The sequence below is a fragment of the Scyliorhinus torazame genome, chromosome 30 (genome assembly GCF_047496885.1).
Source record: "Scyliorhinus torazame isolate Kashiwa2021f chromosome 30, sScyTor2.1, whole genome shotgun sequence".
Lineage (NCBI taxonomy): Eukaryota > Metazoa > Chordata > Chondrichthyes > Carcharhiniformes > Scyliorhinidae > Scyliorhinus > Scyliorhinus torazame.
Window position 1 is genome coordinate 13,936,147 of NC_092736.1, and position 12,495 is coordinate 13,948,641.

Sequence of the window (12,495 nt, forward strand, 5' to 3'; positions counted from 1 at the left end):
TCTATGAGAGTGATGCTGCATTGATAGGGGCCAGAGAAAGGGATTGGAAGTGAGCCAATCAGAATAGATCGAACAGGTCAGGAGGGACATAGGCTGACCTATGTCCGTCGAGTATGTGAAACTTGATACCATTTGAATTGATTTTGCAGAGATCCCTTTGTCTTTTAGTTCAGTCGTTTTCTGGGGTGTAAGAGGCTGGATGTCTCTTACGTTTCTGTAAGATGATTTAAGCTTGCAAGCTAAATAAATAACTTCTTTTTACGTGCGAATCCATCTCAACTTTTATTGAGGCCAGACTGACAGAGAAAGAAATTTGGGAATCAACAAGGTTACCCCATCTCTGGATCTGTAAAGATTTAATCACCTGCTAATGCTCGCATTCCAAGCATTGTCTGGCATCTTTGAATTTGTCTATATATATGTTTCTGGAACAAACCTCTTCATTCACCTGAGGAAGGAGCAGCGCTCCGAAAGCTAGTGATATCGAAACAAACCTGTTGGACTTTAACCTGGCGTTGTAAGACTTCTTACTGTGCTCACCCCAATCCAACGCCGGCATCTCCACATCATAGCAGAGATAGGGGTTGAGACATAGCATAGATAGGGGCTGCTTAGTACAACTAAGAATGTAAAGAATGGGAGCAGGAGTCAGCCTTTTGGGCTTTGAGTCAGTCAAAAGATAGGATCATGGATGGGTCACCACCTCAACAGGAGGGTAGCACAGCTCAATTACTCTATCAAGTCTTCAGCAATCTCTGACTAGTAAAAGTAGCTTCACCGAGGCTGGGGGATTCAATCCCGGTCACTGGGTAGATCTGGCATGAAAGCATTTAAGTGACCCTAACTGTTCACTTGAATATGCAAACTTAGAACCCGCCCATTGTGGGCAGGATCCAGATCATGACATCTCACAAGATCTCGTGAGGTGTGATGAGCCAGGTAAATCTCGCGTGAGGCCGCTCGCATGATTTACCAGCCTCATCGCATCCTGTGGTGGGCACGGCACAGCTGTTAGATCGCGCTAATGTCTCTGATGAACTACTCCACAGGCACTCCTTTTAATCCAAACAAAAACCCATTAGCCCGAGCTTTTACGATGCTTTAATTGCAACTCTGGCTCCAAAATCGCCCAGCTATCTGGCAAAGCAAGATTTTTTAAAAATACTACCGCAGCAGTCATACACACACTAACCCAGGCGTTTAACCCTTACTGCACCAAATACACACAATACAACATATCTGAAATTCCTACATTCATCGCAATGGGGAGAGAGTAGGAGAATGGCATTGAGGTGGAGGATCAGCCTTGATCAAGTTGAATGGCAGAGCAGGCTCGAGGGGCTGAATGGCTTATTTTTCTATGCCTCTGTGTTTCAAAGAAACCCAACTCGGCCACCCAAGTCTCTTCTGCCATTGATCCCAATTCACCCTTCAAACCCATTTCTGGCCCACTCTCCAAAAGATGATCGGCAGATTCTTCCCTGGCCTCAACCAACAAGAACAACAAAAACCGGTGTTTGTATCATAGTTTTAACACAATAAAATGTCCCAAGGCCCTTCACAAAGTCTGACCCTTGGTCACGTAAGGTGACACCAGGACAGGTGCCAAAAAGCTTGGCCAGAGAGACAGGTTTTCAGGAGTGTCTCAAAGGAGAATAGAGAGGTGTCGAGGTTTAGGAATCACAATCTTTACAGTGCAGAAGGAGGTCACTTGGTCCCATCAATTCTGCAGTGGTTCTCTGAAAGAGAATTCCACTTCATCCCACTCCCCTGCATTATTCCTGTTCTTTCTTTTCAGGTGGCAACCCAATTCTGCTTTGAGTACCTCGATCGAACCTGCCTCCGCCTTCCTCTCAGGAAGTTCGTTCCAGGCTCCAACCACCTTCTGGGCGATAAAATAATCTTTCCTCGCATCGCTTTTTGTTCTTTTCCCCATTATTTTGAATCTGTGCCCTCTAGTTCTTGATGTCCTCTTGAGAGGGGAACGGTTTTTCGCTATCTTCCCTGTCCAAACCCCTCAGGATCTTGAATGCCTCGATCTAGTCCCCTGTCAGCCTTCTTTGCTTCAAGGAAAGCAGAGGCAAAGCTTCCAACCTACCCTCATAGCTGTAGCTGCTTATCCCTGTCAACTCGGTCATGAAGAGGATTCCAGAGCGTAAGTCCCTACATTACAGCAATGGCTGTTCTGCAAAATAACTTAATTTGCTTCATTTGATCACAACTTTCAGGCTTCCTGAAGTCATGATGAGTGATATATAAATGTGGGTTGTTGCTATTCTACGTTCTTGAACACTCTACGGTCTTACATTCCCTTCAGGTCTTCTGACCCTCCAGTTATTTATACCTCTATAAGAATGTTTGGAACACCCTTGTGGTGATGTGCATCAATGTTAATGCATGTAGGCTAGCTAGACACTAGAGGGAGCACCAGAAACATCACACACAGACACTCAACTAATAGATCAGTTAGATAGGACATGACCAATGGACATTCAAGATACACACAGAGGTGACACCACCACAGGAGGGCATTACACCAACCCATATATAAAGGACACCACACACATGATCTGCTTCTTTCCAGTGGACACAGTCAGTGAGTAGAGACACAGGGTTGATTCAATATTACACCCACCACGTGGATTGCAGCAACTGGTTAGTCAGTCTGGGTAGCTATAGTAGGATTAGCAGTAGTGTCGAACCTGAGTAATAGAAGTGTAAATAGTTTAATAAACGTGTTGAAGTTATCTCCACGTCTGAACCTTCCTTTGTCAAGTGCACCACAAGGAAGCCGCTTATGTTACACCAAGAACATAACAAATCAACCCTGTTACACTAGAAATGTTTTATACGTGCGAGCTGCTACAAATCAACCCTGTGACAACTTATTCTATTGGTGTCATAAGGCAATGCTGAATAAGCGCCACCGCATTCGTCCAGTAAGAAACTGCTATTTTTGCAAGGGCGGCAATTGGCAGAGTGGTTAGCACTGCTGCCTCACAGCGTCAGGGACCGGGTTAAATTCCAGCCTCGGATGACTGTGTGGATTTTGCCCATACTCCCCGTGTTTGTGCGAGTTTCCTCTGGGTGCTCTGGCTACCTCCCACAGTCCAAAGATGCGTAGGTTAGGTGGATTGGCCATGCTAAATTGCTCCTTAGTGTCCAAAGATGTGCAAGTTAGGTGGGGTTATGGGGATAGCGGGGGGTTGGGCCTAGGTAGGGGGCTCTTTTGGAGGGCCAGTGCAGACGCGATGGGCCGAATGGCCTTTTCCAGCACTGTAGGGTTTCTGTGGATTCTATTCTATTCTATGAATACATCATGTACAGGGGTGCATTGTTTAACTCGGTAATCTATTGCAACTTCCAATGCAATCTGCGTTCTTTACAAATGGGAAATCTGTTTTTACAATGGAGCTTGCTGGAACACTTGTCAGCCTCTCAATAGAATTAAAACCCAAGTCAGTTCTGCTATAAAAATAACAAATGGCTAGAAGAAACCTTCAAGGGCAATTCTGGAAATACTTATCTTGTACTCCTATTATTAACAGTGTTATCCGAATTTGATCATTTAAAATAAAAAACCCCGTCGTTTTCCTTGCGGGTATTCACAATTGTCCTTAGCATGGTCGCGTAGTTATCTTGCACACTTTTCTCTTGTGTTTTGAAAAGAAACGATTCTCTGCCGGCAAGATTGCTTCGCTAGCAATCTGTAATCCCATCAATCTTTTGGAGGGATGGGTGATAGGAAAACACAACGCTGGTTGACTTCAATCCGGACATGAAGAGTCTGAAATATTGCCACCTACCTACAAATTGTGTTGACAAATCCTCAAGTGGCGATTGCATTGCACTCGGTCTGATTGGCGTGGAGATGACTTTGAAGTACAAATTCCAATATTTCTTCCACTTCTAATTCTTAATGTTGGAGGAGCACCAGTAGGGCACCAGTATAAAGGTTTCAAAATGCCCAGGGCGTCCAATATTCAGCTTCGCACCGAGTTGGAGTCATACTTCAACCACTGAAGACCTGAACACGTACTTCAGGTACAGTCCAAAGATGTGCGGGTTAGGTCCATTGGCCATGCCAAATTGTCCCGTAGTGTCCAGGGATGTGCAGGTTAGGTTACGGGGATGGGGTGGGTGAATGGACCTGGGTGGGAGTGTTCTTTCAGAGGGTCGTTGCAGACTCGATGGGCTGAATGGCCTCCTCCTGCACTTTTGGGATTCAATGATTCAACCATTGGAGGACTGAATAGGTTCTTCAGCCACTGAACAGGTGCCAGAGGGCATCTTGGAGGGATCCCGACACAATCTGGCTTTAATGTGCCCCAGTGCCCCCTCAAGCACCTGGCATTCCGGTTCCAATGCCTCCTTTCAAATCCAGCGCCCTCTCAAGATGACCTGGCTTTGATAACAAAAGTAACAACATTGCTGCAGTCAGAATTCACGGTATGAAAAATTGCAACCTAAAACGTCGAGTGGCTCGAGAATAGATTGACTGCCTGTCACCTTGTCAGCTGCCCTCAGGCTGAATCAGATTTAATTCAAAATTCCATCACAATGGACGATTACTTGCAGGGCTGAAAGCGGCAATATTTCCATTTCCAACTTGCCGACAGCTCACGGCTTCTTTTGTCTATTTTTGCTCAACACCGTACAGCTCAGGGAAATGCAAATTGTAATTAACATCATGCAGAGTGGCAGGATAACCCATCCCAGTTAAATTCACGTTGTCGAAAAACAGAAACGCAAATTTCAATTTTTCTCAACGGAAGAAATTCTAGACATGCATTCTCCTCTGGAAACTTTCAGTTCAGTTTGTGCTACAATAAAGTTGCATTCGCTTGTAATTCTGACAATGATTCTCCGGGACCTTTAGATTTTTCTTCCCCGCACATGCAATGCCCTACCCCGGGCTAATGAATTTGTAGAACGATGCACATCGGCAGCAATTAATTCTATGACAATTTTGTTTTAAGGGGCTAAACTAAAATCAATTTAATATGGGTGCAAGTATGGATGGAAGTGGTGACACGATATTTTCAGAGCAATTGGTGATTTGGCATCAACGCATGTTGCGAGGCACCGCTCACGGGATTTCACTCACCAAGCAAATTGGTGTCGATTTTCCAACCTATATTGTCCTTGAGGGAGCTCCTTGCGCATTCATTGCTGAAACTAACAAGTATCTTTTTCATTTTTCCAATTAAGGGGAAATTTAGCATGGCCAATCCAGCTACCCTGCACATCTTTTGGGTTGTGATGGTGGGACCCACTCTGACACGGGGAGAATGTGCCAACTCCGTAGGACAGTGACCCAGGTCCGGGATCGAACGTGGGTCCTCGGCGCTGTGAGGCAGCAGTGCTAACCGCTGCGTCCCCTAACAGGTATTTTAACATGGCAAATATCCACCAGAGGAAACATCTGCCGGTTGGAGAGTTTAAAGGGTAATTTAACCTCGACCTTTTGAAAACATCTGCCTGGGTTTGGTCACCTCTCTCAGGAGATTACCTAAATTGGGTAGCATTCAAAACGAGATTAAGGGGCTGGTTTAGCACACTGGGCTAAATAGCTGGCTTTTAAAGCAGACCAAGGCAGGCTAGCAGCACGGTTCAATTCCCGTACCAGCCTCGCCGGAATGTGGCGACTAGGGGCTTTTCATAGTAACTTCATTCGAAGCCTACTTGTGACAATAAGTGATTTTCATTTCATTTTCAAGGGTGGAAGGTGTGGGATATGGAATGCTGAATTGCCATTAAGTGTTGTATTTGCTTTAGCAGCAGGACTTTACAGCACAACATCTATTCCAGTTAAGTATTCGGAAGAATAAAGTAATTGGGCAGGATTTTCCAGCCCTTCCCACCAGCTGGAGAATACCACCACCCAACCCAGTGGCGGGATCTCCAGCAGAAGGGCGGGCAAGCAACGCAAACCGACATTGATTTCAGGGGGCCTGGAAGATCCCGCGGAGGCCAGTGGCGGGCCGTCTCCGCTGCCGGAAAGCACGCGCTCCGTGGGTGCCGGAAAAATCCCAACCATTGTTTTTCGTCCCCATTCCAAATTCCATTCCCTAACCATCGACTTGAACCCTGTCTCGGGCACATTTCCGATCAAGCCAACCTGTGCAAAACCTTGGTACCACAATTGGCCCTGAGGTAAACTCCCGCTCTCATATTCATGCCGTCGGTAAGACCGCCTATTTCCATCTCCTAACATCGCCTGACTTCACTCTGTCATGTTCATAAGACACAGGAGCAGAATTAGGCCATTCGTCCCATCGAGCCCGCTCCGCCATTCTATCCTGGCTGATATGTTCCTCATCTGCTCCCTACAATGTTACAGACCAAGAGCTGGATTGCAAAATCAGCCAGAGCATCTCCTCCCTAGAACATGCGACCTAGGAACGGGAGTCGGCAATTTAGCCTCCCGGGCCTAACGCCCTCAATGTGATCGTGGCTGATCCCATCCTGGCCTCAACTCCCCCGTCCTGCCCGTTCTCCATAATCCTTCAACCCATTACCAATTAATAATCTGTCTAACTCCCCCTTAAATTTACTCATTATCCCAGCAACCACTGGGATAAGATCTCTGGGTTAGCGAATTCCACAGATCCACAACCCTTTGGGAGAAGTAATTTTTCCTCAAATCTGTTTGAAATTTGTTACCTCTTATCGGTTCCTCTGCTGCTGAATGCCTCGTTCATGCGTTTGTTACTTCCAGACTCAACAGTTCTAATGTACCCCTGGCTAGTCTCCCACATTCTACCCTCTGTACACTTGCAGTCATCCAAAGGTCCACTGCTCGTTGTCTTAACTCGCACCAAGACGTGTTCCCCTGTTATCCCCGCAGTGCTCCCTGATCTGCATTGACTCCTGGACGAGCAAGGTCTTGATTTTAAAATTCAAATCCCCCTATGGCCTTGCTCCTCCCTATCGTTGTGGTTTACTCAAGTCCCACAACCGTCTGAGATATCTGCGCTCCACTAATTTTGACCTCTTGCGCAGCACTGATTTTAATCACATCACCATTGGTGGCTATGCCTCCAGTTGCCTAGGCCTCAAGCTCTGGAATACTCTCCCTACTTCCCTCTGCCTCACTACCTCACTCTTCTCTTTTCAGGTACTGTTTAAAACCTACCTCCTTTGTGCCATCTGATTGAATATCTCCTTATGCTGCTCGGTGTCAGACTTTGCACACACGCCAACACAAACCAAATACCTTCAGCAAAGGAGGGAAGTGGGTTGGAAGTAGAGAGATCATCGCAACATCCACTCATGGGCTCCAGAGTCGAAATACTGCAGGCGTTGGGAATCTGAAAGTAAAAACAGAAAATGAGGGAAATACTCAGCACGTCGGGCAGGATCTGTGGAGAGAGAAGCAGATTTCATGTTTCAGCTCAATGACCCCGTCGTCGGAGCTGGGAGAGAATGGAGATGGAACAGGTTTCTCCACCTTCTGGAAGGTAGTGTCCGTGTACTCTCATTTGCTGGCAGCCATTCATTGCCAATTACCACTGTTGTATTTCCGACTGTTTCTGATTCCCATGTCTCCTCATAGAATCGTAGACTTTACAGTGCAGAAGGAGGCCATTCGGCCCATCAGGCCTACTGAAAACACACCCTACTTAAGCCCACGCCTCCATCCTAACCTCGTAACCCAGGAACCCCACCTAACCTTTCAGAACTAAGGGGCAATTTAGCACATCTAATCTGCACATCTTGTGACTGTGGGAGGAAACTGGAGCACCAGGAGGAAAACCACGCAGACATGGGGAGAACTCGCAGACTCTGCACAGACAGTGACCCGAGGGCGGAATTGAACCCGAGTCCCTGGAGCTGTGAGGCAGGAGTGCTAACCACTGTGCCACCGTGCCACCTCTTTTGTTCGTGTTGTTATCTTCTGATGAGCAGTAAGACTGCATTATATTGAGAGGCTACATCACAGACTAATATGCCGACAGTGTAGATGCTTGAAACATGTCGTTGCTGGTATTTATTCCTTTATGTGCATCACCACGAGTCCTCAGAGACTGGCCCAGTATGGCTATGAAGCACAGGAAAAAGATATTCAAATACTGAAGTTCTATACAGGATCAGATTTTTAAAAAATCAACCTGTTCAATTTGAGGTATTATTGCCACATTGCTCAGTGAAATGTAGAACCAAGTGCTAACGAATCAGATCTTCAGGAGGTCATTTAAAAGCCAAATGCATTTAAACTAAGTGTCAGCTTGGCTCAGTTGCAAACGCTCTGGCCTCTGGGTTTAAAATGAGAGGTGGAATTGCAGATCCATCCACCTTCATGGATTCAGCCCATTGAGACAAGGTGGGGCGGGGGGGGGGGGGGGGCTTAGCCTTCCACAAATACCGGGAGTCAGCTTCATGGGGGTCACTTTCCTTCACTCGATCGAGAGGATCACCGAGTCGTCCCTTAGCACTGTTGCTTCACAGCGCCAGTGTCCCAGGTTCGATTCCCGGCTTGGGTCACTGTCTGTGTGGAGTCTGCACGTTCTCCCCGTGTCTGCGTGGGTTTCCTCCGGGTGCTCTGGTTTCCTCCCACAAGTCCCGAAAGACGTGCTTGGACATTCTGAATTCTCCCTCCGTGTACCCGAACATGCGCCGGAGTGTGGAGACTAGGGGACTTTCACAGTAGCATCATCGCAGTGTTAATGGAAGCCTACTTGTGACAATAATAAAGATTATTAATATTTTTTGAAGAGTAAGACATGGTGTCCTGTTGTACTGGCCGATATTCCTCTTGCAACCACAGTAACTGGTCACTCCTCTCACTTCTGCGCATGGGGGGTCTTGTTTTGTACACAATAGCTACCACATTATATTATAAAGGTAAATTCGACATAGGCCCAGATGACCATCGGCTGCTTTCCCCTTTGAGGGGGGAGAGCTGACTAGCGGTGATTTAACCTGAGGGTCACCACACCTTAGGCGAGGGGCAAGGTTGAGAAGGCTTCATGAATAGCAATGACTGCCACATAGGTAGGATAGTAAGCTGCAATGAGAAAATAAGACAATTACAAATGGATGTAGATTAGGTGAGTGGGCCAAAATCTGGTAGACAGAGTTTAACGTAGATACGTGTGAGGTTATCCATTTTGGTCGGAAAAATGGAAGGGCATCTTATTATCTAAATAGAGCAAAGAACAAAGAAAAGTACAGCACAGGAACAGGTTCTTCGACCCTCCAAGCCCGTGGGGACCAAGCTGCCCGACTAAACTATAATCTTCTACACTTCCAGGGTCCGTATCCCTCTATTCCCATCCTATTCATGTATTTGTCAAGATGCCCCTTAAATGTCACTATCGTCTCTGCTTCCACCACCTCCTCCGGCAGCGGGTTCCAGGCACCCACTACCCTCTGTGCAAAAGACTTGCCTCATACATCTCCTCTAAACCTTGCCCCTCACACCTTAAACCTATGCCCCCTAGTAATTGACCCCTCTACCCAGGGGAAAAGCCTCTAACTATCCACTCTGTCTATGCCCCTCATAATTTTGTAGACAAATAATAGTCGCTTATTGTCATAAGTAGGCTTCAATGAAGTTACTGTGAAAAGCCCCTAGTCGCCACATTCTGGCACCTGTTCTGGGAGGCCGGTACAGGAATTGAACCCGCGCTGTTGGCCTTGTTCTGCATTACAAGCCATCTGTATAGCTCACTGTGCTAAACCAGCCCTTGGAGAGAATGGAGAGAAACTTGAGAGGGCTACAGTGCAGAGGAATTTGAGTGTCCTTGTGCCTGAATAGCAGAAAACTAGTGTGCAGGTACAGCAGGTAATAAGGAAGGAAATGGAATTTAGGCCTTCATACCTAGAGGGATAGAATATAAAAGTAGCAAAGTGTTGCTGCAACTGTACAAGGCATTGGTGAAACCGCACCGAGAGTACTGTGTATAGTTTTGGTTCCCGTATTTGAGGAGGGATGTAGTTGCATTGGATGCAGTTCAGAGGCGCTCCATTAGATTGATTCCAGAGATGGCGCAGTGGGTTAGCCCTGCTGCCTCGCGGCGCCGAGGCCCCAGGTTCGATCCCGACTCTGGGTCACTGTCCGTGTGGAGTTTGCACACTCTCCCCGTGTTTGCGTGGGTCTCACCCCCACAACCCAAAGATGTGCAGGGTAGGTGGATTGGCCACGCTAAATTGCCCCTTAATTGGAAAAAATTAATTGGGTACTCTAAATTTATTTTTAAAAAAGTTTAGGTCTATTATTCTCTCTTGAGTTTAGAAGAATGAGGGAAGATCAAATTGAGATATTTTTTAAGGGGAATGAAGAGTCCACACCAAGTAGGTCGAAACAAAAACTTACTTTATTTTACAATTACTATTATACACAGCTCCAGTAGTTCCCTACTGGGTTGCCTCTAGTCGGTACTTTACTGGCCGGCTCTATTTATACAAAACCAAGTATTACAAAGAACAATACAGCACAGGAACAGGCCCTTCGTCTCTCCAAGCATTTACCGGTCATGATACCCCCCTTGGTCAAAACCCTCAGCACTTCCTAGTGCCGTGGTAAACCATGTTATTGCATTACATGTATTGTATTGTATTGTGCATGCCTGGGCTTGTCCAGGCTGGCTCCGCCTGCGGCCCCGCCTGCGGCTCCGCCTGTGGCTCCTCCCTTTGGGGCTTCTGTATAAAAGTGGCAAGTCTCCGCCTCTGGACCCAGTTCGGGTCCAGAGGCAGGAGGCTTGCTGTTTAGTGTATTAAAGCCTCAGTTACGTTCATCACTCGTCGTGTGTTATTGATGGTGTATCAATTTAATATACAGCACTTCCTAGTGCCATATCCGTCTATACCCATCCTGTTCATGTATTTGTCGAGATGCCTTTTGAACATCGTTAATGTATCTGCTTCCAAAACCTACCGTGGCAACGCGTTCCAGGCACTCACCACCCTCTGTGTTAAGGGTCCCCCACCCCCTTATCAGAGAAGCTCGTATTCTGCAAGATCCATAGTTAATCATCCCTACCCCTGTAAATCCGTGCGGGTTCTAACAGGTCTATAAGATGGTAAAAGGTATTGACAAAGTAGATGTGGAGCGGATGCTTCCTCGTGCTGGGCAATCTAGAACGAGACGTCATAGATTTAGGATAAGGGGTAGCAGATTTAAAACAGAGATGTGGAGAAATTACTTCTCTCAAAGGGTCGCGAATCTGTGGAATTTACTGCCCCAGAGTGCGGTGGATGCCGGGACAGTGAGTAAATTTAAGGATGAGAGAGACAGATTTTTCATTAGTAATGGGTTGAAGGGAGAACAGGCAGCAAAGTGGAGTTGAGGCCGAGAGGAAATCAGCTATGATCATCAGAATGGCGGAGTGGGCTCGAGGGGCTGAATCACCTGCTGCTGCTCCGAGTTCCTGAGCAGGGTTCTCTGGACCCCAGCCACGTGATTCTCGGTGGGGCTTGTCATTAGCGAGCACTCTCTTCAGCACTCATGGAGCCTTGATCCAGCGCTGGGCGGCGTCGCGCTGTCGTCATTAACACCAAGTCTGGCCAGGTGTCGGGCAGTTAAGGAGACCCCTCTGGGGCCGCAGAGGTAAGTATCGCCCCCAGGGGGGATCAGGAGGACATGACAAGGCCGTGCGCCGGGAGTGACACTTTGCCATATTTTGATAAAATTCGGCCGATAGAGTTACACCAAATTGGCGGAACAGAAACATATCAGTTGGCCAAATTAGTCAAATTTGTCAATAGTGGCTTTAATACTCCATTGGAGCCTCTTCCCGCCCCTTTTCTCCGGACACTTCCCGCACATTTCTTTCTCCTCTGCTTATCCAACTTCCTCATAACTGTATCTGTGCCATTCACCTCAACTACTTCACGTGGTAACGGGTTCCACATTCTAATTACTCTCCACGTGAAGGAGTTTCACCTGAATTCCCTATTAGATTTATTAGTGACTATTTCATACTCATGGCCCTAGCGTTGGCCTTCACCACAAGTGAATGCGTCTTTTTTACTACCTGCCCTGGCAAACTCTTACTTTCCTCTTTGCTTATTTTGGCCACTTCATCAAACGTTTTGATTCACTTTCACCCTGCCCAATGCTTCAGTTATCATTTCTGTTCTGTCTATGCCGCCTTTCATGCATGCCCTGTAACTCAGGAATCTGATCAGGCAAAGAACGTGATATAGCCAAGAACAAAAGCAAACATGACATAAGCCAGTGAAACCCATGCCTCATTTACACAGCCTAATATCCAACTACATGTTGAACACTCTTTGAATGCATTCTCCACGGGCAGACATGTTTCTTTTTGTTTAAGATCTGCACTAAATTACTTCTGAATTGCTTCGATTTGTGACTTCTGATTCTCCCGGTGCGGTAGAACGAAGAACAAAGAACAAAGAAATGTACAGCACAGAAACAGGCCCTTCGGCCCTCCAAGTCCGCGCCGACCATGCTGCCCGACTAAACTACAATCTTCTACACTTCCTGGGTCCGTATCCCTCTATTCCCATCCTATTCATGTATTT